Below are 26659 nucleotides of genomic sequence, written 5' to 3'. Positions count from 1 at the left end.
AAAGCTTTCGTCAGCATACCTGTTAGTTAGGGGTGTGCCCTCCCCCTGGCTTAACCAACAGAGCTATACTGGCGAAACTTGATGTATAGACTATAGCTCTTACTTTCTTGAGCCCTGCAAACCTCTTGGCTTCCACAATATATTGCGACAGTGGGTTCCACCAATTAATTACAGCCCTTTGATTAATGCACAACACTTAAAAAAGGATATTTTATTGGGTGTTCCTTGTTCCACCATTATAAAAAAGGGTAAATAGAAACTATTGATTCACCTCCTCTACCCATTTTTATTTTTGCCCACCTCTGACATACCCCTTCTTATTTACCTCCTCTCCAATCTCTGTAGTTCTAATCTTTTAATTTCTTCTTAGAAGGACATCTTTCCAGGCTTCCACTGTCCTCATCTGAAACTTTTTTTAATTTCCTCTCACTTTTGGCGTGGGGAGAACAAAATGAGCAGAGCACTCAAGCTCCAGGCGTACTATTAACTTACGTAAAGGCACTGTAATACTTTCCGAATTATACTCCTCCTCCTCTAATATAACCTGCCATCATGCGTGCAGCGGCATATTGGCCTAGGTTTTCGGTGAGTGGTCCTTCGCAGGAGATTCAGGTTAGATGTCAGGAAAATCTTTCTAACGGTAAAGATGGTTAAGAGCTGATACAAGTCACTTAAGGGGCTCACGGAATCCCCATTCATGGAGGTTGGACAAACAGCTGTCCGGAGTGGTCTAGGTTCACCTGATCCTCCCTCAGAGCAAGGGAACGGACTAGATGACCTCTGCAGGTCCCTTCCAGCCCTACATTTCTATGCTTCTATGAGGATTCCTGGATATATGAGCACTTCTCCTTTAAGCTCAAATCCCCTGGAGGTTAGAAGAAGATAACATACCACCGCATTAAGTGCCAAATATTAAATACCAAGCAACAAAGGCCAACACCCACAGAAGACAGCTACATTTCAGAAATCGGATCCTGAAGATGAGTCACTGCAGACAAGAAGAACTTCAGTGTCTGACACTCGGAACAGCAAAATGCCTCCTGTCACTCTACCAGCTGGTGAACCTGGCTCAGATCTCATTTGTGACGCTGGAGGTTTGCTCCCAGATACCACCTGTACCTTACAACAGCATGTTGGCCCACAGCAGATTTGAATAAACTATCCCAGTGGCTCTCAACCGTTCCAAATTACTGTGCTCCTTTCAGGAGACCGATTAGCCTGGCGCACCCTCAAATTTCATCTCACTTAAAAACTATTTGCTTACAAAATCAGACATAAAAGCACAGAAGGGTCACAGCGCACTTACTGAAAAATTGCCGACTTTCTCATTTTTAACCATACAATTACAAAATAAATCAACTGAGACACAAATATTGCACTTACATATCAGTGTATAGTCCATAGAGTAGCATAAACAAGTCAATTATGTGACATTTTTGTTTGTACTGACTTTTCTAGTGCTTTTTGCCTGTTGTAAAATGAGGCAAATCTCCAGAAGAATTGATGTACCCCCTGGAAGATCTCAGGGTACCCCAAAGGTATGCATACCCCTGCCTGAGAACCAGGAAACAATTCCTTTGTCTCATCTGGCACTTCTTGCAATGGGAGAGCGCAGGACAGTGTGTTCAGCTAACTGGGACAGTCAGTGAGGGATTAAACTTCCAACAGCAAGAGTATGTGAGCTGCAGGGTCACGTTACCCTGCAGAGACCGGATATTCGTACGTCAGTTCAGCCTTCAAATGTGCATTTCCTATTGTGGGTTTCTCTAGCTCAGGGACAACCAAAGTTGGTTCCACTGAGGGTTACGCTGGCCAGGGGCATAACTACTTTACATTAAAGCCAGGTCTACACTATAGCCGAAGGTGGGCTTAAAGTACGCAGTTCCAGCTATGTAAAAAACGTACTTGGAGTCAACATACCTTAAGCCAGGGATGGGCAGGAATTTTTAATGGGAGGGGGCACTCCAAGATTTTGGCAAGTGGTCAAAGGCCGCATTCCTACCGAGGGAGTTTAGGGTCTGGGACAGAGGTTGGGTGCAGAAGGGAGCTTGGGGTAGGAGACTGGGGTGCAGGAGGGGGGTGGAGTCTGCGAGGGAGTTTGGGTGAAGGAGGGGGTTGTGATCTGGGGCAGAGGGTTGGACTGCAGAGTCCAGTAGGGGGCCTGGGTGCCGGAGAGGATACTGGTCTGACAGAGGGGCTCTAAGAGAGGGTGCAGGATCTGGGAGGGTATGTCTACACTACAAAGTTAGTTCGAACTAACTTTCATAGGCGCTACACTAGCGCTCCGTTAGTTTGAATTTAATTTGAACTAACGGAGCGCTTAGTTCGAACTAGGTAATCCTCATTCCACGAGGATTAAGCCTAGTTCGAACTAGCTAGTTAGAATTAAGGGCTGTGTAGCCCCTTAATTTGAACTAGTGGGAGGCTAGCCCTCCCCAGCTTTCCCTGGTGGCCACTCTGGCCAACACCAGGGAAACTCGTCTGCCCCCCTCCCGGCCCCGGAGCCCTTAAAGGGGCACGGGCTGGCTCCGGTGCCCGTGCCAGGTGCAAGCCTGCCAGCACCCAGCCAGCAGACCCTGCACCTGGCACGGATCGAGCCACCCACTTGATGCCCCCCAGCCCTCCCCCTCTTCCCGGGACCAGGCTGGCGGCTCCCGGGAGCTTGCCCGGGACCGCAAGAGGCGGGCACCCGCCTGGGCTAGTGCGGACATCGTGGACCTCGTCCACGATCTCCGCACTAGGCACAGGAAAGTGGCCGGCTAGGGCAGGAGAGCTGCCAGCCTGGCCACCCAGGAGCAGGTGTACATGAAAATCAAGGGGGTCCACTGAGACCCCTGACCCTGAGCTTACAATGGCTGTCCTGGGTCAGACCAAAGGTCCACCTAGCCCAGTAGCCTGTCTGCTGACAGCAGCCAACCCTAGGGACCCTGGAGGGGATGGACCGAAGACAGTGACCAAGCCATTTGTCTCGTGCCATCCCTCTCCAGCCTTCCACAAACCTTGGGCAGGGACACCACTCCTACCCCCTGGCTAATACCACTCCATGGACCCAACCTCCATCACTTGATCTCACTTCCCTGTAAACTCTGTTTTAGTTCTAGCCTTCACGGCTTCCTGCAGCAAGGAGTTCCACAGGTTGACTCTTTGCTTTGTGAAGAACAACTTTCTGTTACTACTTTGAAGCCTGCTACCCATTCCTTTCCTTTGGTGTCCTCTAGTCCTTCTTTATGGGAACTAATGAAGAACTTTTCTGTATGCACCTTCTCCACCCAACTCCTGCTTTTAGAGACCTCTATCCTGTTCCCCCTCCGTCTCCTCTTTTCTAAGCTGAGAAGTCCCAGTCTCTTTAGCCTCTCTTCATATGGGACCTGTTCCCAAGCCCTGATCATTGTAGTTGCCCTCCCCTCTCCCAGCCTCTCTCTTCCTCTCTCCCACCTCCTTTTCCCAGTCTCCCCCAGTTTTGTTCAATAAAGACAGATTCCATTTTTGAACACAATTGTCCTTTATTTTGTACATCAAGAAAAGGGGCTAGGGAAGGGTAAGTGGAAGGAGGTGAGGGAGGAATGGGGTACGCGCCCCCGATGGGGAGGACTGGGCTGGCTCTGCGGGCTTTTGGGGTGGAACCTCTCCTGCAGCCCCCCGATTGCCCCCTCTCCCCAGATGGCAGCCTGCGGCAAGTGCAGTCGGGCTGATGGCCGAGTGCTGTGATGTGCCCAGTGTGGGTAGTCCGGGCACTCCAAGCCAGGACTGCTTTGCAAGCGGGGCACCCCTGAGAACTGTCTGTCTGTGGTGGGGGTCGGGTCCCTTTAAGCGCAGCCCTCGGCTAGCCTGAGACAGCATCTCCACGCTCTAAGTCCTCCTCTGATGCCCTGCCGGCACTGCTTCCGGCCATCCTTAAGCCCGGTTCAGGGTCCACTTAATGTGGACATGCTAGTTCGAATTAGCAAAATGCTCATTCGAACTAGTTTTTTAGTCTAGATCCGTTAGTTTGAATTAGTGCTGTAGTGTAGACGTACCCGGAGGGAGTTGTGACCTGGGTGAAGGGAGTGCAGAGGGTTTGGGTGATGGCTTGGGGCAGGGAAATGGGGGCAAGGTCAGGGAGAAGGTCGGGGTTCCGGAGAGGATTCTGGTCTGGAGAAGGGTGTAGGAAGGGGTGCAGGCTCTGGGAGGGAGTTGTGACCTGGGGGAAAGGGGTACAGAGGGTTTGGATGGGGCAGGTAGTTGGGGGGAAGAGATGGAGTTGGGTGCCAGAGGCAGGCTCTGGCTGGGAGGCGCTTACCTAGGCAGCTCCCAGTCAGCAGCCCTGCAGGAACCTGCAGGCTGCAGTCCCAAGCTGCTGCACGTGGCTCTGCTCCAGGCAGGGTAAGAGGGAGGGAGGAAGCTTCATTGGTTGCCCCTGCTGCCAGAAAAATCTCTCAACTGCTATTGGTCGGAAACTGGCCAATGGGAGATGAGAAATTTTGCTGGGGGTGGGACAGAGCACAAAGCCACCATCCTCGCTCCCAGACTAGAGCTGCCACATTTAAAGAAGCTGTCGCTGCGCTGTGCTTAAGGGTCCCAGCGAGGCAGCTGCTGGCCAGATCCCGTGGTTTGGCGGACTGGATCCGGCCCGCTGGCAGCCTTTTGCCCACCCTGCCTTAAGCCGAGCTCTGGCGTCTTCCTCACAGCGGGAAGTTGATGGGAGAAATGCTCCCGTAGACTTCCCTTACTACTCGTAAGGCTCAGGAGTTCCGGCGTCGATGGGGACAGCCTCAGCACTCGATTTAGTGGGTCTTTACTAGACTCACTATATCAAATGCCAGAAGATTGATTGCCTCAGCATTTATTTTCTCCGTCATCCAGACGTGGCCTAAGTGGGACAGGGAGAATTGAACCGATATCGAGGTAACAGTACCTCTCTGAATTCTGATGTCAGCTATCTCCTCCCGGTTCCCGATGGAATCCTGGGACCTGCAGTCTCTCTGCAAGCACCAAATTTGTAACCAACAGGAGAGCAGCTGGAGAGTGCATTGCACAGCTTCCGGGGCCAGGCTGTGACCTCCCCTTGGATCTAGCTTACCAAGGCGAGATTCATTTTAGTTTGCACCCCTGGAAAGTCAGCTAAGTACATCTTCCTCCAGCCAGCTCCTAGCAGCACTGGAGCTCTGTAATTGCTCTGACTGCAGCAGCATGCACATAGGACTTTCCTCTGGGTTTTGCTGGCATTTACCTCAGAAAAAAATGCACTAGACAAAAGAGAAAGGCCCTGGAACACCTGCGTTTCCTTACCATTGTCAAATGGATCTTCCCAGACAGCATCCCTGCCTTGGCATGGCTTCCAAGAACGCTACGCCTTGCCCCAACATCCGGCCCTCACTAGGACCCTCCCGTTGCTACAGCGCAACAACGGCAGCTCGCCTGCATCTTTCTGCTGAATTCAAATGCCTAACATCAGGGTGAGTCAGAGACCAGAACGGGAAACTCTGGCTTCACACATCACAACGTGCCAAGGCCCCAAAGCAGAACGCAACCTGTGACACAAACCCAAAACGAGGGACACAAAGGACACCTAAAAATGCTGCATGAGTCACCCCCTTGGCAAAAACAATCTGAGACTGCAGTCTCAAGAGCCTCTCTCTGATGTAACAAAACCCCTCAGTAGAAGTGTGTGCAGAACAGAGGTCACTTTCGGATTAAAGTGACTAACGGTCCTTGAAATGAGGGACGTGTGAGAGCTGTCTCCTGGCTTCCTGCTGCCCCAGCGTTACAGACTGGCTACTGATTCCCGAACACCCAGCCGTGAAACGGGACTGACTGCAGGTGGAGAAAGGATGCGCACGTTATAAGAAGCTCCACCCATCCCACACAAATCAGCTGATAGTTGAGGATCGTTTTCTGGGTTTTTTTTTAAACATTCCCTTTTTTAAAAAAAGCAAGGGTGTGTCTACACTGCAACGTTACTTTGAGATAACTAGCATTATTTCAAAATAACAATGCAAGTGTCTATACAGCCATTCCGTAACAGACGGCATATTCCGAAATCTGTAAACCTCATTCTGTGAAGAATAACGCCTGTTCCAAAATAGCTATTTTGAAATGAGGTGTGTGTAGATGCTCCACTGCTGCTATTTTGAAATAGCCCCTCACCAGGGCCATTCTAAGTTATTCCTCCCCAGTGCCTCCTGGGGCTCTAAATCGAGATAGCACGTCTACATTAGGGAAGCCAGCCTCGGACTCATTTTCAGGCTTCCCTGCAGTGTAGATATGCTGTTTTGGAATAAGGGTATGTCTAGACTACAGGGTTTTGTCAACAAAACTATACCTGCATCTACACTGCCGCTAAGTTCTGTTGACATAATGAGGAATAACGCCTCATTATGAGGAATAACGCCTTTTGTCGACAGTTCTGTCAACAGAAGGCATTATAGCACCTACACCGTCCTTTGCATCTACACTTTCATGCCGACAAAGCGGCTTGCTTTGTCAACAGAACTGGATGTCGTCTAGACGCTCTTTGTCAACAGAAGCTTTGTCGACAGTATCTGTCGACAAAACTTCTGTCAACAAAAGCCTGTAGTCTAGACGTACCCTAAGTGTGCAGTGTAGACGTACCCCTAGTTTCTGCAGTGTTAAGGAAGCTAAGGGGGGGGAATACCAAAGAAAGAAGGCCGGCCTTTTGAGGGTGATAAAACTGTGGGCCAGACAGACACTGGTGTGGAAAGAATAAAGCCAAGGAGGGAATATTAAGGGCAAATCTGTGCATTTTCCTCAGGCCCCTTCGAAGCTCCTCACTCCACTCTACGACCCTCGGACTTCCTCGCTGTTTAAAGGCACGCAGCTTTAGACACATCCTTACGCTAAACTAGCCTCCCTTCCCACTTCGACATAACATTTTGCTAAATTCATTTAAACTTAAGATCAGCAAACTACTGAAAAACAAGCAGCCCTGTGGCACCTTCGAGACTAACAAAACTAGAGAAGTATCATGAGCCTCTGTGGGCAAAACCCACTTCCTCAGATAAGCTGGAGAGGAATAACCAAAACCAAGTATTTTATAACAGGAAAAGAAGGTGCCTGTCAATTGTGCCAATGAGGCTAATTGAGTGGGCTGGTAGAGTCCCATTCTTAGCTTTTTATGTAAAAATAAGGTGTTAAGGGCAGGGGAGACTGGCTTTATAATGAGACATCCAGTAAACGTCTTTGTTCAAGCCCAGGGAAACTGTCCAATTTGCATATGACGGTCAATTTCTCATCCTCCCTTTTTAATTGGCTGGTGAAATTCCTTTGTAGAAGAATGGCTACTTTTAAATGCATTGATTGCCCAGGCAGGTTACAATTTTCCCTTACAGGTTTGTGTGTTTCATAAACTATTTCTATTTCTAAAGTATTTCATAAACTACAGAGTAATTATAAGATTTCTCCCTCAACAGCAAAAGTTTTAGACAACTAGGAATATGACAGGAGGGATAAACAAGGTAACAAAAAACCCAATAACTGTAAGGACCATTTTGCTAGCATCAGCAATGCAGCTTTGTTTCTTCAGTAAACTTGCACAAGCAGCATATTGATCTAGCAGATCTGATGTGTTTCAGTATTGTTCTGCCAATCTTCCTACCCACGCACCTGTAAACAAGGAACTACATAAAAAGTGACGCCACACGTCTTTCAAAATCAGCACCCTGAGCATTTCAGATCCCAAAGGTGTCCAGAGCTGCCCCAAGATATGCAGAGTAAGCTTGTTTTTAGGTTAATCTGGTCAATCACACTACAGCTTTCCTGCTAAACATGGTTTTTGTTTTGTTTTTTTAAATCAGATTCGACTTTTAGAGAAGTAGAAAAGACGAGGTCTTTTCCTCTTGTAATTATTGACCACATGGTACTTCCCATTAGAGATGTGAAATTTAGATTAATTAACTAATCAATAGTCAATAGGATTTCCATCTGATTAGTCTATAAGGGTACGTCTAAACTACATGGCTCTGTCGATGGAGCCATGTAGATGAGTTTACTCGGCAAAGGGAAATGAAGCCGCGATTTAAATAATCGCGGCTTCATTTAAATCAAAATGGCCGCCGCGCTGTGCCAATCAATCAGCTGATTGTCGGCTCAGCGGTGCAGTCTAGACGGGGATCTGCCGACCCCGGAACCCTTCGACAGCAAATCCTGTAAGCCTCGTTTCACAAGCCATAAAGGATCTGCCAACGAAGAGTTCTGGGGTCGGCAGATCCCCGTCTAGACTGCGCGCTGAGCCGACAATCAGCTGATCGGCACAGCGCGGCCATTTTGATTTAAACGAAGCCACGATTATTTAAATCGCGGCTTCATTTCCCTTTGCTGTCCTGACTAATCTACACGGCTCCGTCGACGGAGCCATGTCGTCTAGACACACCCTAAGGGTGCCTCCACCTTTGAACTATAGCAAGAGCCCTACCAGAAGCCCCGCAGGGAGAGTGGGGACAGTGGGGGACTCCCATGGGGGGACTCCCGCTGGCCCCACGGTCCCTGAGCCTTTGAAATGGGGCTCTTGTACATTTCAAAAGCGGAATCGCAGCAGAAGCGGTGCAAGAGAGACCGCGTCAGTCCCCTCACGTGCTGTTTCCTGCTGCGCCTCTACCCCCCTGCCTCCCATGGAGACAGTGCTGGGGGGAACCAGCTTTTAAGGTGGCTTCCCCCAGCATTGGCTCCTGCTCCCCCTCCCTTGCTGCCTCTCTCTGATAGAGGCAAGGGTGGGGGAAGTGACTAGCTTAGACTTATCGGACAGTCCCATTACCAGGTGCATGGTCCAGGACACATTCCAACCCAAGTAATTACATTCGGCTGGCTTAACTTCCTCTCCATTGCATTTGCACAGAGGCCTCCTTCACTTCCTGTCCCAAATTCTTGCGCGTTGCTGCTGCACCCGACTCCCCCACTCCCTCACAGGCCCCCACTCCCTCACAGGCACCGTTCACGGTATGCAGCTCTTTTCTCTCCGCCCCGCCTGAAGCTTTGTGCGCAGGTTCTGCTCCTGCTGCAGGCCAGAGGCATTGCTTGTTAACCAGCGAGGAGCCCGGCTTGCCAAGATGTTAAAACCTTTTTGGATGAAACCACTTAAAAGACGGCAAGCCTCAGTGTCAGCTTTCCAACCGCCTCCTGACACCTGCTCCCCTCCAAGCTGCACGCCGGAGGTTGCTGATTCATTCCATGTCTCGGGCAAAAGAATAACCAACGCAGCCCCTTACACAGCAAGCTCAGGGTCAGCCCCGGGAGCAGCCTTCATGGCAGATGCAGCAGGGGTGGGCAGTTTCTTCTCTCCCGAGACAGTATTTTTCCAAGCACGGATCTGAGCGTGCCACGGAATAACCTGCATTAAAAAACCTCAGCCCCGGTTTGCTTTGGAGCAGATAACGAGCCACTTGTTGGCATTAGGAAAAAACTTCCTACCTGTCAGGGTGGTGAAGCACTGGAATAAATTGCCTAGGGAGGTTGTGGAGTCTACATCGCTGGAGAGATTTAAGAGCAGGTTGGACAGACACCTCTCAGGGATGGTCTAGATCAGGGGTGGGCAATCATTTTTGACCGGGGGACACATCAGAAATTTTTGAAGTGGCCCTGGGCTGCCCTGGAAGGGGCGGGGCCTCAGGCAGAAGGGGCGGGGCCAGGACACTTCCGTGCTTCCCCACCCACATACCCTGATTGGTCTGGGGGTGGGGAGCGCACAAAGTCTTTGCCCCTCCCCGCAAGAGAACCACGAGCTTTTCCGAATAGCTGGCAGTTCCCTCTAGGTACCCACACTCCTGGCAGTGGGAGGAGACTTTGCATGGTCCCCCTGCTAGCCCCAGGTCAAGCAAGGCCTGGGGAGGGGGAGCACGTGAAGTCTCTTCTCCCTGCCCCTGCCCTGCAAGGGAGTGCAGCACTTAGAGTCAACCACCAGTAGAGCAGCAGCTGGCCGTTGACTTTAAGTGCTGAGCCCCTTGCAGGGTGGGAGGAGACGTCACACGCTCCCCTCCCCGTCTCCAAGCCGATTGGCCCGGGGGTGGGGGGAGTGGCAAGGCCAGTCCTAACCAATTGGCAGCCCCTGCCGACTGCCCAGCTCACTTGTAGGGTTGCCAGATTGTTTAAAAAAAAATACCGGACAGCAGGCTCTACAAAAGCCATTCAAACATGAGGGGCGCATCTACACAGCGGGCTTAACTCGAAATGAGCTATGCAAATTGCAGGCTTAACTCGAAATGAGCTATGCAAATTGCAGGCTTAACTCGAAATGAGCTATGCAAATTGAACGATGTCAATTACGTAGCATATTTAGAAATAGCTCATTTCGAGCTTTGGCACTCTCTACACAGCACTTATTTTGAAACCGACTCTTCCTCCGACTTCCCTTCCTCCTTGTACAATGAGGGTTCCAGGAGTCGGAGTAAGAAGTCCTCCAGCTTGACTGTGTAGACTGTGTAGTCTAACCGCTGGCTGTGTAGACGCGGACTAAGCTATTTCAAAATCACGTTGCTGTGTAGACATAGCTCAGGTGGAAGAAGGTGGCCAGACACCTTTTATACTTTCTCTGTGCACAGAGAGCGGTGGTGGGTGGCCAGTGGCTTGTGGGCTGTATGTGGCTCATTGCTGCTCAGTGTATGGCCCACGAGACATTTTGTACACCGTTAGCACGGTTGCCAGTTTCCACAGGTTTCCACCCATGTCGGTTTTTCCTATCCGGGTTACTCAAGTGACCCACAGGTAAAGCAAGGGTACATGGATGCGGGTTACACACCACTGGATGCAGAGGGAGCGCACGGGTCTCACAGCCAATCAGCGCTGCCACGGTTCAATCAGCACACCCCATAAATTCTAGGTACGCAAGCGCAGTTAACGAACTGACCCTCTCCCGGGAGACTGACTTACTCACGACAATTGTGTGGCCCACTGAGACGACGGAGGGCCATTCATGCCGCCCACTCACTAGCCTCGGTTGCCCATTACCGATGTAGAGTGTCAATCAACCATCAGAGCCAAGCTTGCCTATCTGTTGTGTTTGCTGAGGAACCTCTGGGCTAGACACACTCCACACTCAGTTAGCGCCAGTGGCTAACATGACTTGGCAAAAATATCCCCCTCACAGACACCCCCTATGTAGGGTCTGACAACAGACGAACCCTGCCACCTGCTCTGGTCAGATAGCAGCTGCCCTTCCACGTGGGCGACCCTGCCAGTGGCAAAGAACCCGCCACATCTCCCCGGAAACATCTCGATGAGATTAACTGCACGTTAAACCCCTCATTTCAGGGATGCAGGCCCCAGGATGGGGATTCTGCCTTTACACATCAGGAGGTGTTCGTACTGGGATGCTGGGATTGCGTGGGCAACATAAGTGGAAGAGGAATGTCAAGAAGCAGAAAGGACTCCGTTTTCACCCCCAACTCGCCACACTTATTTGCATGGGCTGCCTTGTCTTTCTCAATACAGTACACCCGCCTGTTGGTTTGACTAGACGGGCAATATCCTATGCTAAAGTTTGGCAGGGCACAGTATAGAAATGCTTAATACTGTCATCCTTACACTACCTTACAGCAGGATACTAGTGTTAGCTGATGCAAGTTGGACAGGGCATACATTAACAGTTTTTAATTGCATGGTGTTAATGTAATATACTTTATACACATGGGTGGTGGGAAGTCATGTTAACTGAATATATCATGGTCATCCCACAATTCTGTTCACTTACATCAAGTATCCCATAACAGACAGACTTGTTGAGAGTCTCTGGGTTAGGATAAAAGGAGTAAAAACCAAGGGTGATGTCATGCTAGGGGCCTACTACAGCCCATCTACCTAGGCAGAAGGGATGGATGAAACTTTTTTAAACAAGTAAATGAATGAAGATGCCTATCTCCTAGAACTGGAAGGGACCTTGAAAGGTCATCAAGTCCAGTCCCCTGCCTTCACAGCAGGACCAAGTACTATCCCTGACAGTACCAACAAAGTACCAATACAATCATCCAAAGTGCAGGACTTGTTGGTGATGGGGGACTTCAACTGTCCGGACATCTGTTGGGAAACTAACACAGCAGGGCCCAGATTATCCAACAAGTTCTTGGACTGCATTGGAGACAACATTTTATTTCAGAAGGTTGAGAAAGCTACTAAGAGGGAAGCTGTTCTTGATTTGATTTTAACAAATAGGGAGGAACTGGGTGAAAATTTTAAAGTGGAAGGCAGCATGGGAGAAAGTGATCATGAAATCACAGAGTTCATGATTCTAAGGAATGGTAGAAGGGAGAACAGCAAAATAGAGACAGTGGATTTCAGGAAAACAGATTTTAGTAAACTCAGAGAGCTGGTAGGTAAGGTCCCTTGGGAAACAAGACTAAAAGGAAAAACAGCTGCAAACGGTTGGCAGTTTTTCAAAGGGACATTATTAAAGGCCCAAAAGCAAACTATTCCACCACACAGGAAAAATTGGAAGTCTGGCAAGAGACTGCCTTGGCTTAACCAGGAGATCTTAAATGATCTAAAGATGAAAAAGGAGTCTTATAAAAAGTGGAAACTAAGTCAAATTACAAAGGATAAATATAAGCAAAATTAGAGAGGCAAAGGCACAAAATGAGCTCAATCTAGTTAGAAACATAAAAGGTAACAAGAAAACATTTTACAAATATATTAGAAGCAAGAGGAAGACCAAGGACACGGTAGGCCTATTACTCAATGAAGAGGGAGAAACAATAACAGAAAACTTGAGAAATGGCAGAAGTGCTTAATGGCTTCTTTGCTTCAGTTCTCGTCTAGAAGGTTGGTGATGACTGGATGCCTAACATAACAAATGCCAGGGGAAATGAGGTAGCTTTAGAAGTTAAAATAGGAAAAGAACAAGTTAAAAATGACTTAGAAAAGTGAGATGTCTCCAAGTCACGAGGGCCTGATGAAATGCATCCTAGAATACTCAAGGAGCTGACAGAGGAGGTGTCTGAGCTTTTAGCTTTGAAAAGTCATGGAAATCGGGAGAGATTCCAGAAGACTGGAAAAGGGCAAATATTGTGCCCATTTATAAAAAGGGAAATAAGAACAACCCAGGAAACTATAGACCAGTCAATTTAACTTCTGTGCAGGGAAGATAATGGAGCAAGTAATTAAGGAATCCATCTGCAAACATCTGGAAGATAATAAGGTGATAGGGAACACACAGCATGGATTTGTAAAGAACAAATCACGTCAAACCAATTGGATAGCTTTCTTTGATAGGATATCAAGCCTTGTGGATAAGGAAGAAGTGGTGGATGTGGTATACCTAGACTTTATTAAAGCATTAGATATGGTCTCTCATGACTTTCTTATCGATAAACTAGGGAAACACAACCTAGATGAGGCTACTATAAGGTGGTCGCATAACCGGCTGGATAACCATTCTCAGGGAGTAGTTATTAATGGTTCACAGTCATGCTGGAAGGGCATAACAAGTAAGGTTCCACAGGGTCTGTTTTGGGACCGGTTCTATTCAATATCTTCATCAATGATTTAGACAATGGCATAGAGCGTATACAGGCAGTCCCCGGGTTACGTACAAGATAGGGACTGGAGGTTTGTTCTTAAGTTGAATCTGTATGTAAGTCGGAATTGGCGTCCAGATTCAGCCGCTGCTGAAACTGATCAGTTTCAACAGCGGCTGAATCTGGATGCCAGTTCTGACTTACATACAGATTCAACTTAAGAACCCCAGGCATCCCCAAGTCAGCTGCTGCTGAAACTGATCAGCGGCTGATTCCAGGAAGCCGGGGGCAGAGCAACTCTGCCTCGGGCTTACTGTAGTCAGCAGCTGGTCAGTTTCAGCAGCGGCTGACTTGGGGACACCTGGGGCAGAGCAGCTGGGGTGCTGCTGGGTTGCTCCAGTAGCGCCGCTCCTCGGCGCTACTGGAGCAACCCAGCAGCACCCCAGCTGCTCTGCCCCAGGCGTCCTGATTCAGCTGCTGCTGAAACTGACCAGCAGCGGCTGAATCAGGACGCCTGGGGCAGAGCAGCTGGGGTGCTGCCGGGTTGGTCCAGTTGCGCCGAGGAGCAGCGCTGCGGGACCAACCCAGCAGCGCCCCAGCTGCTCTACCCCAGGCGTCGTGGGCAGAAAAGCCTGGTCTGCTGGAGGGGAGGGGGCACTAGCTGCGTCCCCCCGCCCAGCAGACCAGGGAGATGCGAAACAAAGCTGCAGAGGACGCCTGCAGCGGGACAGTCCAGGCGCGCCGCGGCTGTCCCGCTGCGGGCATCCTCCGAGGCTTTGCTCCCCGTCTCCCTGGTCTGACCACCAGACCAAGGAGACAGGGAGCAGCTTTTCTCTCCCCGGAGAACGCGGGCGGCGGGACCGTGGCTCATCTGGGCGTCCCGCCGCTCCCGTCCTCCGGGGTGAGAAAAGCCCCATTCGTAACTGCGGATCCGACATAAGTCGGATCCGCGTAACTCGGGGACTGCCTGTACTTATTAAGTTTGCAGAGGATACCAAGCTGGGAGGGGTTGCACTGCTTTGGAGGGTAGGGTGAAAATTCAAAATGATCTGGACAAACAGGAGAAATGGTCTAAAGTAACAAGAATGAAGTTTAACAAGGACAAATGCAAAGTGCTCCACTTAGGAAGGAACAATCCGTTTCACACATACAGAATGGGAAGTGACTGTCTAGGAAAGAGTGTTGCAGAAAGGCATCTAGGGGTCATTGTTGACCAGGAGCTAAATATGAGTCAACAGTGTGACACTATTGAAAAAAGAGGCAAACATCATTCTAGGATGCATTAACAGGAGTGTTGTGAGCAAGACACTAGAAGTAATTCTTCCGCTCTACTTTGCGCTGATCAGGCCTCAACTGGAGTCTTGTGTCCAGTTCTGGGTACCACATTTCAGGAAAGATGTGGACAAATTAGAGAAGGTCCAGACAAGAGCAACAGGAATGACTGAAGGTCTAGGGAACATGAGCTATGAGGGAAGACTGAAAAAATTGGGTTTGTTTAGTTTGGAAAACAGAAGACTAAGAGAGGGGACATGATAACAGCTTTCAAGTAGAAGGGTGTCACAAGGAGGAGGGAGAAAAATTGTTTTCCTTCACCTCTGAGGACAGGACAAGAAGCAATGGGCTTAAATTGCAGCAAGGGAGGTTTAGGTTCAACATTAGAAAAAACTTCCTGTCAGGGTGGTTAAACACTGGAATAAACTGCTTCGGGAGGTTGTGGAATCTCCATCACCGAAATGTAAGAGTGCGTTAGACACCTGTCCGGGATAATCTAGATGGTACTTGGTCCTGCCATGAGGGCAGGGAACGGGACTTGATGACCTCTCGCGTTCTAGTTCCTTCCAGTTCTAGTGTTCTATGATTCTATGATACTTACAACCAGGGCTCGACAATTAGAGTAATTCACTCACTCGTGGCGAGTAGATTACAAGGCGGCCCAGCGCAGTCAGCGCATGCGCAGCGCGGTCTGCACATGCGCACCGTGCCAAACCACACAGCTGGTGAGCGGGGCTCACTGCCACTTGTCGAGCCCTGCTTACAACAATAAACAGATTCCTTCCACCACGTGGAGTAATTCCCAAACACCGGTTTATTTCTGTATTATTTTTAGAAAACCAACATATTCTCCTCCTTACGCCAGACACTGTTAACAATGGGAGCTAGAGGAATGATTGCTAGCCCTGAACAAGATCTGACTATAGAAGTGCAACAGCACAGTTTGCCTGCATCAGTGTTAGCCGGGAGTCACTGTTCCTCACATTTTTAGTACGATGCAAAGATAAAATTTGCATGATACAGTCTACCTCTGCATTTACACTGCGTTGCTAATTAATATGTTTTCACCACCACAGATAATTAATCTAGGGTGGGCTAATTCCAGGGACTGATGGAATAGGATATACAGACTTGAACCAGTAGTTTACAGGGTCAAATCCAGCCCTGATTTTTGACTGTATCATGAAAAATCAGGATTCTATTTCACAATTCAGAGCCCTTCACGCGGGACCTTACTTAACCTGGCTCTGGGTTGTCTCAGCTTTACTACATGTGGCGGCAAGAGTTTAGCAGCTGAACAAAATTAGAAGGACCGCAGGGACTGCCCAGCTCCATACCAGCTGGGATCTCAAACGTTCCTGGGCATTCTCTGTGAAATCAGCGAGCTCTTTCCAGCTCACATCCTTCCTGTCCTGCCGCAGCCCCGAAGGAACAGCTGCTTTATTCAGAGCCACCTCGCACTCTTCCTGTTGAGCTAGCATTTCTTCTACTGAGCGAGGAATCCCTCCTGGGCATGCTCAATCTGGATAGAGACAGATTCTCAGAGCTACATGGGGAAACCTGCACAGCCACTGCTTAGGGTGCGCTTCTGTGGCTGAAAGACTTCCCCTGGATGGGGTGGTGGGTATCAAAGGCTGTGCCTCTCCAAACAGTCTGGCATGGCCCCATCCATGCTCTGCCTTGCCCCATGCTGGCTGGAGCTGGCCAGCCTGCCATGGGGACTTAGGCGGCAGATGCCGGGGCTGTGCTGGCTGCCCGGACTGTGCCAACCGGCCGCTCAGCACCATGGTGGCAGTGTTCCAGCATCCTGCAGAGGCGGCGGGGCCTCAGGCAGACTGGGAGGGGCTGGGGGCTAGCTTCCCCCAATGGCTGGGACACCAGCTATCCATGCACATATGCTAATTTCAACGTGGCAGAACAATGATCCTGCAAGGTACCACTGCAGGCCAGAATGGGGCTGGGGAGCTGCCCGGTGAAACAGGGCAAAAGAGGAGCCGCCGTAGGTCAATGAATGGAAGCACAGTGAGATTGCTCACAGTGGGACTATGTCCACACGGCATACTGTGGGCGATGGCACACAGGGTAGGCCCAGGTACAAGCTGGTGTGTAGCTACATCCGTCAGTGCAAAGTTCCAGCGGTGGCAGGTGCCAGAGCTTTTCCCTGTGACAATAGCAGAGATGCTGGCAGAGGCAAAACTTGGGCCTGTAGAAAGACAGATGGGCCCGTCTCTATTCCCAAAGCAGCTCTCTGCCATCCACACGGCTATTTTTAGTTCAGCGTTGGAGCCTTTCATCACCACAGGGGAAATTTATACTGGGGCTGGGGAAGGTACAATTTACGTGCTCTCCACACCCCTGCAAGGAGGGTGCAGTGTCGATGTGCCATAGGCATGATCCCAGCAAAAGCTTTGTTGCCTTTCCTCTTAGTGGCTGGTTATTTCCCTTCTCTAAAAACCAAAAACCAAATAAAACTCAGCTTTCCCGGAAGGACTGGAGCCTTGCAGCTTAGCTCTCAAGTGAAAGCCAAACCAGAGCAGCCTCAGTCACCAGAGTATTTCTGGCGAGAGAAGGGAGCTTGGGGAAGCCACAGGTCAGGCTGGATGATCAGATGGGTCTCTTCTGGCTTTGGAATCTAGGAACGTAGGAGACAAAGTAGCATTTTTTCCCCATTTAAGCCATATCCAAGCAGCCTTGTTGCACTCGGAGCTCCCTTTCTGGCTCCTAGTAACTTCTCTATGTTGAACCAGGGATGTAAAATCCTGTTTAATTAGATAACCATAAAGTTTAACCAGTTAGCTGGTTAACCAAGTAAACAGAGGCATGCGGACCGGCTGCTACAGCCAAGCGGGGCTGGAGCAGCCCCCTGCCTGATGCACGCCTGGGCCAAGTTGGGCCCAGCACGGGTGGGGGCTACCTCACCCAAGGTCAAGCGCCTCTACCCACAGCAGACTGGGCTGGGACCACCATGGGCAGTGGCTGCTTCACCCAGGGGGCAGCAGCCCCCTTCCTGCAGTGGGCAGCAGGCTGCTCCAGCCCCCACCAGTTAACCTTTCACATCCCTATGCTGAACACACACGTCCGATGAGCTACCTGGGGCAGCTCGGCAGAGACTCCGGCTCCATTTCAGCCACAGGGAAGGAGCCCCAAGCCAACTGAGCCAGTCCTGCTACCCCGTCCTGAACGTGACAGGTTCCACACCGGCCTGTTCTGCGAGGGGCAGAGGAGCAAAGGACTCTGGTTTGACAGAGCAGGAGCAGCATCTTCCACTGAAATGTACAACACAGACAGACACAAAGTATCTAATGGTAACGTACGGCATTATTTCCACCCCCCTTTCCATAGTTTTTATTTACATATTTTTATGTACGCACTTGTTCACGGCATCTATTCTTTGCTGTAGCTACTCCCTGACACTTTAGAGGCTAAATTACAGTTTACTCCTGCTAACTCTTCTTCAGCCTATCCATAAGAACAGCCAGACTGCGTCAGACCAAAGGTCCATCCAGCCCAGTGTCTTGTCCTCCGACAGTGGCCAATGCCAGGTGCCCCAGAACAGAACAGGGAATCATATGTGAACCCTCCCCTGTCGCCCATTCCCAGCCCCTGGCAAACAGAGGCCAGGGACACCGTTCCTACCCATCCTGGCTAATAGCCATTGATGGGCCTAACCTCCATGAATGTATCCAGTTCTTTTTTGGACCCTGTTAAAGTATCCGTGATACTGTAAGCTATTTAGGGCAGGAACTCTTGTTTTTACACGTTTGTACAAAGCCCAGCACCCTGGGGCTTTGATCCTATATCGGCCACAATAATCCAAATACTTAACAACTAGGGCTCTGAAAGAGTAACCGGTTAACATCGATCGCCCTTAACTGGTGATGCTTATTGGTTCCAGGTAACCAGTGGGGGCTGGAGCAACTGCCCCCCCTGCCATGAACAGGGGGCTGCTCCCGTCTACCAAGGGGTAAGTAAATTACTTTATGTCAAGGTCCAAATTTCTTGGACAAGGTCCAGACCCTACAGACACAATTTTGACATCACCACAATAATAAGTAAATAAAAAGATTTCCTGGTCCATTCAAAAGCATCTGGCAATGCATATTTGACTCATGATCCACCTATTGACTCACCCCAGCCCTAATGACTAAAGGTCCCCATGCTTTAATTTTCTATCCCCCCCAACCCCTAATTTCCGTGTTCAGAGCTTTCCGTTGCTTGGTAAGAGAAACAACTGCCCCGCAAATTACAAATAGCTTTAAAAAATAGTGACTTTTCGGCCTATACATCAACAACTACTAAGATTTTGGATGAACTTAAATAATGCAGATTTCAAATAGGAAGACATTTGTTAATTAACACACACAGGCCTCATTTAACCCAACATTAAAGGTGTGAGTTTACAGGTGTGAGTTTAATTCCAACTGTCAGAAAATTCAGTGATCATTTTTACTGCAATCTTAACTCCGTCCCCTTGTGCACTTGAATTACCACACTGTTCATCACACAAATTCCACCTAGCATGGAGCAAAGGGCCAGTGAAATGACTGTCAGGGAAGCCTGCGGTGACACTGCTGTGCCAGCTCATGCGTGACACACATCTGAGCGCGAGTCGGTCTGGCATCCGAAACATGGCAGAACTCAGCAGGTGCAAAGCCAGTTATTTCCTGACAACTGTAGCTGGTCTGAGACACCGAGAGAGGCGTGGGAAGCTGCGGGAGGGGTGGTTGGATGGGAATGGGGCGGAGGTCCAGGGCTGCAAGGGGCCTGGGGAACCCATCAAGTCCAGTCTCTGCGCCGGGCTCAGAGGAGAAGCAGCAACCAGGCCGGGCACCCCTTTGGCAGGCTGAGCTGCCCGCTTGCAGAGCATCGCAGGCCGGATGCACCGGGCCCGGGGAAGGCTGCGCTGGGACAGTCTCTATGGAGGCGGGGTGGGCGCACGAAAGGGGCCCCACTGCCGTGCCCGGGTGCAGCCCCACTCACACCCGCCCCACAGCCCCTGCTGGCGCTGGGGAAAATCACAAGCGGACCCAGCTCCCCGTGCAATTGAGCCCGAGCCCCACGGGCACCCGCGTCCCGGCCCCGCAACTCCCCCGTGTTCTGCTCCCGGCTCCGCGCCCCCCTCCCGGGCACCGGCACCCTCCCTGCTCCCCGGCTCCCGGCTCCCCGCACCTGGCAGCGGCTCCCGAACGCTCAGCTCAGTCCCTCTCGGCCCATCTTAGCCCTCGTGGGGGAGACGCTCCGCCCGCCCGCCACTCATTGGCCGCTCAGCCCTGCCGCTCACACACATGCAAATTACGAACGACCCAGGAGGGCTCTGATTGGGTGCCGGGAAAGCCGCCTCTTGAGTACGACGGAGCGGAACTGGGAGCCCCCTTGGCCGCCCAGCGCCCCCTACTGCCTCGCTCGCACCCCGCACACGCTCCAGTTTTGCCCCCCTCCCCTTCCCGCCTCCCGGCTGGTACCCAGCACTGCCCCTCCCAGACTCCTCCCTGTCTGGATACCCAACGCCCCCACCCCGCCCGGCCTGCTCCCGGCTGGTACCCAGCACTGCCCCCCATCAGCATCCTCTCTGTCTGGATACCCAGAGACCCCCCCCCCCCGCCCGCCTGCTACCCAGCACTGCTCCCCCCACATCCTCCCTGTCTGGATACCCAGAGACCCCCCCCGCCCGCCTGCTACCCAGCACTGCCCCCCCCCCCCACACATCCTCCCTGTCTGGATACCCCCAGCCTGCTCCCAGCTGGGAGGATGCTGGGGAGCAATGCTGGGGAGCAATGCTGGGTACTGGCCCCGCCAGCTCCTGGCTGGTACCCAGTACCGCCCCCCTCCCGCAGCATCTTCCCTGTCTGAATACCCAGAGACTCCCCCCGTTCCCGGCTGGTACCCAGCACCGCCCGGCCGCCCCCCAGCATCCTCCCTGTCTGGATACTCAGCCCCCCCCCCCCTACACATACACGCCTGCTCCCGGCTGGTACCCAGCACCGCCCGGCCGCCCCCCAGCATCCTCCCTGTCTGGATACTCAGCCCCCCCCCCCCCCCCTACACACACACGCCTGCTCCCGGCTGGTACCCAGCACCGTCCCCCGCCCCCTCCCTCCAGCATCTTCCCGGCTTGGACACCCAGCCAGAGACCCTTCCAGCATCGCCTGGTTACCAACAGACCCCCCCAGCCTGCTCCAGTCTGGTGCCCAGCCCGCGCCAGCATCTTCCCAGCTCGGGACCCAGCCAGAGCCCCGCTGCTCCCCCATCGTCGGGGGCCCTGAGCCCAGATCCCTCTCCCAGCCCTGCCCGCCCCTCTAGCGGCCCGGCGCCCGGCTCACCCAGCGCAGCCCGGCTCCCGCCCGCTGCAGCAAGAGCACAGATTGACACCCTCCTCCTCCCCCGGCATCCCATCGCCCTAGTAACCTGATGCCAAGCTCCGGGCTGAACCATTTGGGAGGGGGCGCCGGGCCCGGCCTCCCACGCGGGGCTGAGGCCGGGGAGGGAGACGCGGCCCCGCCCAGGGGGATCCGGTCCCTGGGGGGTGTTTGGCAGCGCTGGAGAGGGGAAAGCGACTGGGATGGGAGCCGGTGGAGTGAGCGTCCCCCCCGCCGGACGGTGCAGTTGGTGCAGTCCGGGAAGATGGCTACATTGTATCAGGTAAATGTGTCAGTTTCTCCGGGTTTCCCCTCCCTGAATGCCCCCGCTCCTCGCAGAGCCCGCCGGGGCAGCCTTAGCCGGCAGCCTCCCCCCGGGGTGTGCCCTGGGGGCTGATTCGCCCCCCTCCCACTCCGGATTTATGCCGGTGTAACCCAGGAGCGTCAGCGTTGGGGGTTACTCCATGAATCCCCAGACTAGACTCCTCGGTCAGCAGCAACCTGGCCAGACGGGGCTGGTGCTGGGGGAAACATTCCTACACAAACACCAAACTCAACTGGTTTCAGATTCCCTAAGAAACCAGAGCCCACCTGGACTGGATAGTCCTGGGGAACTTAGGCTGCATCTACACTGCACCGGTAACTCCAACAAGCTTCTCAAATTGAGCTGCACAAATGGCCTAGCTTATTTCAAGTTAATCTCAAAATTTGGCGCTGTCCACACAGCACTTATTTCAAAGTGAATCACTATTCCGAAATGTCCCTCTCTCCTTGCGGGAGGAGGTTTACAGGTAGGTCAGAATAGCAAGCCCATTCCATTTTGTAATAACGTCCATGCTCAAAAGACGCAGAATAGGAGGGATCCTGAAATAGCACTGCAGTGTAGATGTAGCCTTAAAGCGCTAGTTAGAAGGATGGATCCAAAATGTGTGGCAGGGTGGCAGAAAGCAGCCGCCAGCAAGCCACGCAGTGTGACCGAGGCCGTGGGACTCCAGGAGCGCGGCTCAGCTGCAGGAGGAGGCAAGGCGGTGGGAGAGTGAGGGGCCGGCCAGGGCACGGTTACCGGGTGACCAAACACTTCCCAGCTGGGAGAGGGTGGGGTCCCTCAGGCAGCAAGCTGGGTCATTGGGTCAGGGCAGAGGACCTGGAGGTAAATAAGGGCACGTGGGGGGCAGAGAAGAGGAGAGGAGAAAGAAGGGGAAAAAAAGGGGGGGGGGAAGCAGAGCGGGGAAAAAGGCACAGAGGAAAAAGAGATGGGGGGAAGGAGCCTGCAGGGGGGAAGGGCGTTGAGGACTGCAAACGCCTTGAAGGAACCCTAGGAGGGCAAGGAGTCTGGTGAGAAGGGGGGAGGAAGTGACCCAGGGCAGTAAGGGTGGGGGTTGGGGTCACACAAATTCATTTAGCATTTTAGGGGGTCGTGGTATCACAAAGTTTGAGAACCCCTGCCCTAGGGTAAGATTAGGCCTAAATTAGGTGTGAGGTGAGAGCCAATGTGGAATTCCAGAGTTGGGGTTGAGTTTTGTCTTTGTTTAAATTTGATTTTTCTTTCCTAGGTGAAATACCTTGCCCTTCTTTTGTTATTTTCTTCTTATCAATTTCAGGACAATTCTCCCCTGAAAGTCAAACACAAAATGGAGAATACGTGTCTAGGCAGGAGTACTGCAGAAAAGGATCTGGGGGCTATTGTAGGTCACAAATTTAATAGGAGCCAACAATGTGATGGTTGCGAAAGAGGTTAATGTAATTCTGTGGTGCATTGCTAGGTGTGTTGTACGTAAAACATAGAGGTGATCACCTTGTTCTGCTCACCACTGGACTCCTGACTCCTCAGCTGGAGTAGGTGTCCAGTTCTGGGCACCACCCTTTCAGAAAGATGTAGACAAATTTGAGAGAGCCCAAAGGAGAAAAACAAACATTATCAAAGTTTAGAAAATCTGACCTAGCAGCAAAGGTAAAAAAATGGGTGTGGTTCCTCTTGAGAAAAAAAGACTGTGTTCTGGAACCAAATAATAGCCTTTGATACCTTAAGGACTGTTAATAAGGAGTCTGAATGATTTTTCCTCCATGCCCACTGAAGGGAGGACAGGAAGGTACATCTACACTATGGGACAAAGTCAAGTCAAGATATGCAACTTCAGCTACGTGAATTGCGTAGCTGAAGTTGAAGTAGCGTAACTCAACTTTTGGCGCTATCTGCACAGCGGGAAGTCGAAGGAAGAACACTCTTCCCGTGGAAGTGGGACTCTTTCTTTCCTAGTTCGATCATGGTGGATTTTTAATACTAAAATGAGAGTGTAGGTGTTGCACCGCACCAAAACGAGCAAGTCATTCAAAAATAAGCAAAGCTAGGCCCACAAAAATGCTGCATAGGTGCTGGAGCTAACGGGTGCGGGAGATGCTACAGCAGCCTCTAGCCTGAAGTGAGTTCCATTATATGGAGGGTTTACGGCTTGGTCCAATGGTTCTCAGTATTCTCACTATACAAATTGTTCCCGCACCTCAGTATGCAATGCTTAATTTTAAACAAGAGAGTGATGCAATGGATGTCAACAATGAGCCCTCCTCTGGGACAGGAAACAAGTTCAGCTGCTAATGTAGACAGGCACTTTTCTTGCATTTTCCAATTGTTGGTTTAGCTCTGGTGCAGCTCCAGTAGTGGTAGGCGGATGGTGTCCTGTTACCAATTGGGCCATCCAATCATATTTAATAAAAGATGACACAGCCAGTCCTGCTAACTCTCAAGAATTTTTCACAAGCCTCGCAATATTGGATGTATTTCTGAAAGCCCAGCTCCCAGCATCATGTAGTTACATGAAAATCTTACCTTTAATTGTTATTTCTAGTCTTGGGGGGTAGTGGAGAAAAGCTTGAGAATGTGAACCCTGAAAACTGAATAGTCCCTTTCCTCATTCTCACCCCACATTTATTATTTTTAAAACCTCCTGAGTGTCGAAGTCTTGAGGTTGGCAGTTTTGCAGCACGGTCACTAAAATGTCAGTGGTCACTAACAACATGTCTATCGTAGTGCTTTCACCATGGTTACCCAAGTGATGTGGATGGGATTTAGGAAATTTGAATAAAGTTGCTCATGGAAGCAAGGCTTATGTGGCGTGAAGGACCTAGATCGCAGCTTCAGATTGCTCATGGATTGCTCATGTCTACCATAGCAGTCAAAATCTTAGCAATCCAGTTTCTGTGGGTTCAGTCAGGATTTGCCACATAAAGTTGACAGACAGGTAGAAATCTCGGTCTGCAGGAAGTCATCAAACAAGTCTCTTAATTATTCATTTAAAATTATGTTTAATCCGCAGGAAGCTGTCACTTTGGACCTTTTGCTTTATGATGTACAGGGCTGCGCATCCCTCGGTGGGGGTAAGCAATTTAAAAGTAAAATGTGTTTATTATTATTTTTGACTGCCTGATCTTCTAGACTAGCATCCCAGTAATACCATTCCTCCCTGAACACATAGGGGACGTCTACACTAGCCCCCTAGTTCGAACTAGGGAGGCTAATGAGGGCGACCGAAATTGCACATGAAGCACGGGATTTAAATATCCCAGGCTTCATTAGCATGTTCCCAGGCGGGTGTCATTTTGGAAACTGACTAGCCTGGAATAACTGCCCGTGTCTTCACGCGGCAGTGAAACGGGAGTTCGAAGTAAACCCCTTAGCTCGAATTTGCTGTTAAACCTCATTCCACGAGGAGTAACAGCTAATTTGAATTAGTGGTTTACTTCGAACTCCAATGGGAGAAGACATACTAGCCAGCTGGCATCAGGCTGGTGTGCCAATACCTAGACTGTAGCGGCCGCAGTGCGATCCACAGAAAGGCTATCCAGCGCAAGGCCATGCCCAACAGAGCCCCAAGGTACATTCCTGGGCTCGTGCGGCCAAAGCCACCTCGGCTTTCAGCACACTAGCTTGCTGAGAGCTAGCGCGAGTGTGTCTCCACCAGCTGGGAATCACACCCCTCGCACCAAGTGCAGACATAGCCTAACTTATCGCTCTGTTACGCTGCTACAAAAGGAGCCAGGTCTCGCACGAGGGGATTGCACAAGTGATTTCTTACATTCCTAATGATATTCACTAGGGGTGTGAATGGTTAACCCTTGAGTCGGTGATACGTACTGGTTACGGTTAATTGGTGGGGGCTGCAGCAGTGGGCTGCTGTGGGTGAGGGGATGTTCCAGCCCTGCCGGAGCAAACCTCATTTGTGGTGGCCCATCCCAGGCGTGCCGCGGGCAGGAGCGCCCCAGGCCAGCTGGAGCAGCCCCTGCATGCAGCAGGGAAACCCCTCCAGCTCAGCCACCGAGGGCAGGGAGCCCACTCCAGCCCAGCAGCTCCCATGCCTGCCTCCTGTTTAATCAGTCAACTGGTTAGACTTAACATTTAACCTGTTAACTAATTAAACGGGATTTTATACCTCTACATCCCACCCTTAGCTGTAATCTCTCAGCCCTTCTGGCATTCATTCATTTATGCTCACAACCCCCTGTGGAGTAGGGAAATATTATTATTCTTGTTCCCAGAGAGGAAACTGAGGCCCAGAGAAATTGAGTGACTTCCCCAATGCCATCAGGGGGGCTGAGTTTGAGCTGGGAACTGAACGCTGCCTGCTGGCCGTCTAGTTCTTTGTCGAAACGAGAGGATCGTCTCTGGTGGTATCGCTTGTCTTCCCTCTTCAGAAACTCTTCCTTAGAAATGGAGGCAGCTACTGGCTGTTGGAACGATTCAGACTGCAGTCCGAAGTGCAGCTTTGAGCTAAACAGCAGGAGCATCTCCAGCCATCTTTGGTTAATTGTTTATACCATGGTAATGTCCAGCCAAGTGGACCCGTTGTGCTGGGTGGTGTACAGACACGGAGACAAGCGCCTGTCCTAAAGGGTTTAACAAAAGTTTGTCTTCCTCCAGCATGGAACGGTGTAGGGTTCCCACAAGTCACCCCACTCTGCTCCTCCCCCCCATCTCCCAGCACAGAGAGCATGCTGGGAAGTCTCTGTAGCACATGTTGCTGTGGAAATTCTGTGCTGCAGAGCCCTGTGGCTTCTCATTGATGCTGTTGGCTGTGCTGATCCCGGGCAGAACCCAAAATCCCAGGGGTATTGTAGTTTGTTCCACTAGGCCCGTGTAGCGCCCGTGGGGACGTGCCTCTGGGAGGTGCGGCACAGAATCTCAGCTCTTGGGGCTGGTGCTGTTGGAGTGGGCAACCTTTCCTACAACTCTGGTCTGTCCCTCCCTTGTGGGGGTTCATGGGCTCCTCCCTCAACTCCTCAGCCATCAGTGCCCACCCCACAGGAAGGGAGTGTTGCCCAGTGTGCATGAATGACATTTGGCAGATGCTCACAGCTGTGCGGACTGGCCCCAGAGGGAGTCAAGTCATAGAATCCTAGAGCACTAGAACTGGAAGGGACCTCGAGAGGCCATTGAGTCCTGTCCCCTGCCCTCACAGCAGGACCAAGCACCATCAGATCATCTGGAAGGGAAAGGGGGTTGCAATGGCACCCAGCCTTTAAGGGGGGAAAGAGATGCCAACAACCCCTTGTTTAAAACCAGCTTGTTAATTTGGATAGTAAAACTGTGCTTGGCTTTGGCTT

At 51.2% G+C, this 26659-nt stretch overlaps 2 protein-coding genes across 17 annotated transcripts in view; one reads left to right on the top strand and one right to left on the bottom strand.

Moving 5' to 3' along the window:
* KCNAB2 (potassium voltage-gated channel subfamily A regulatory beta subunit 2) overlaps positions 1 to 21107 on the bottom strand; it is a 114482-nt gene extending 93375 nt beyond the window's left edge. For 3 of the 11 annotated variants that reach the window (XM_075906465.1, XM_075906464.1, XM_075906460.1), the window contains exon 1: positions 19878 to 19995. The gene's annotated coding sequence lies outside the window, so the exon portion shown is untranslated. Of the gene's footprint in view, positions 1 to 19877; positions 19998 to 21028 lie in introns of those variants that run through there. The other 8 variants (XM_075906458.1, XM_075906452.1, XM_075906454.1 and 5 more) reach the window with 7 other exon arrangements.
* A 110-nt stretch (positions 21108 to 21217) lies between these two features.
* Positions 21218 to 26659, top strand: part of NPHP4 (nephrocystin 4) — a 128191-nt gene continuing 122749 nt past the window's right edge. For 5 of the 6 annotated variants that reach the window (XM_075906451.1, XM_075906450.1, XM_075906448.1 and 2 more), the window contains exons 1-2: positions 21218 to 21347; positions 24376 to 24436. The gene's annotated coding sequence lies outside the window, so the exon portion shown is untranslated. Of the gene's footprint in view, positions 21348 to 24375; positions 24437 to 25750; positions 25878 to 26659 lie in introns of all 6 variants that reach the window. The other variant, XM_075906447.1, reaches the window with a different exon arrangement.

This window comes from Pelodiscus sinensis, chromosome 23, assembly GCF_049634645.1.
Source record: "Pelodiscus sinensis isolate JC-2024 chromosome 23, ASM4963464v1, whole genome shotgun sequence".
NCBI lineage: Eukaryota > Metazoa > Chordata > Testudines > Trionychidae > Pelodiscus > Pelodiscus sinensis.
This window is presented reverse-complemented; position numbering and strand designations above follow the sequence as displayed.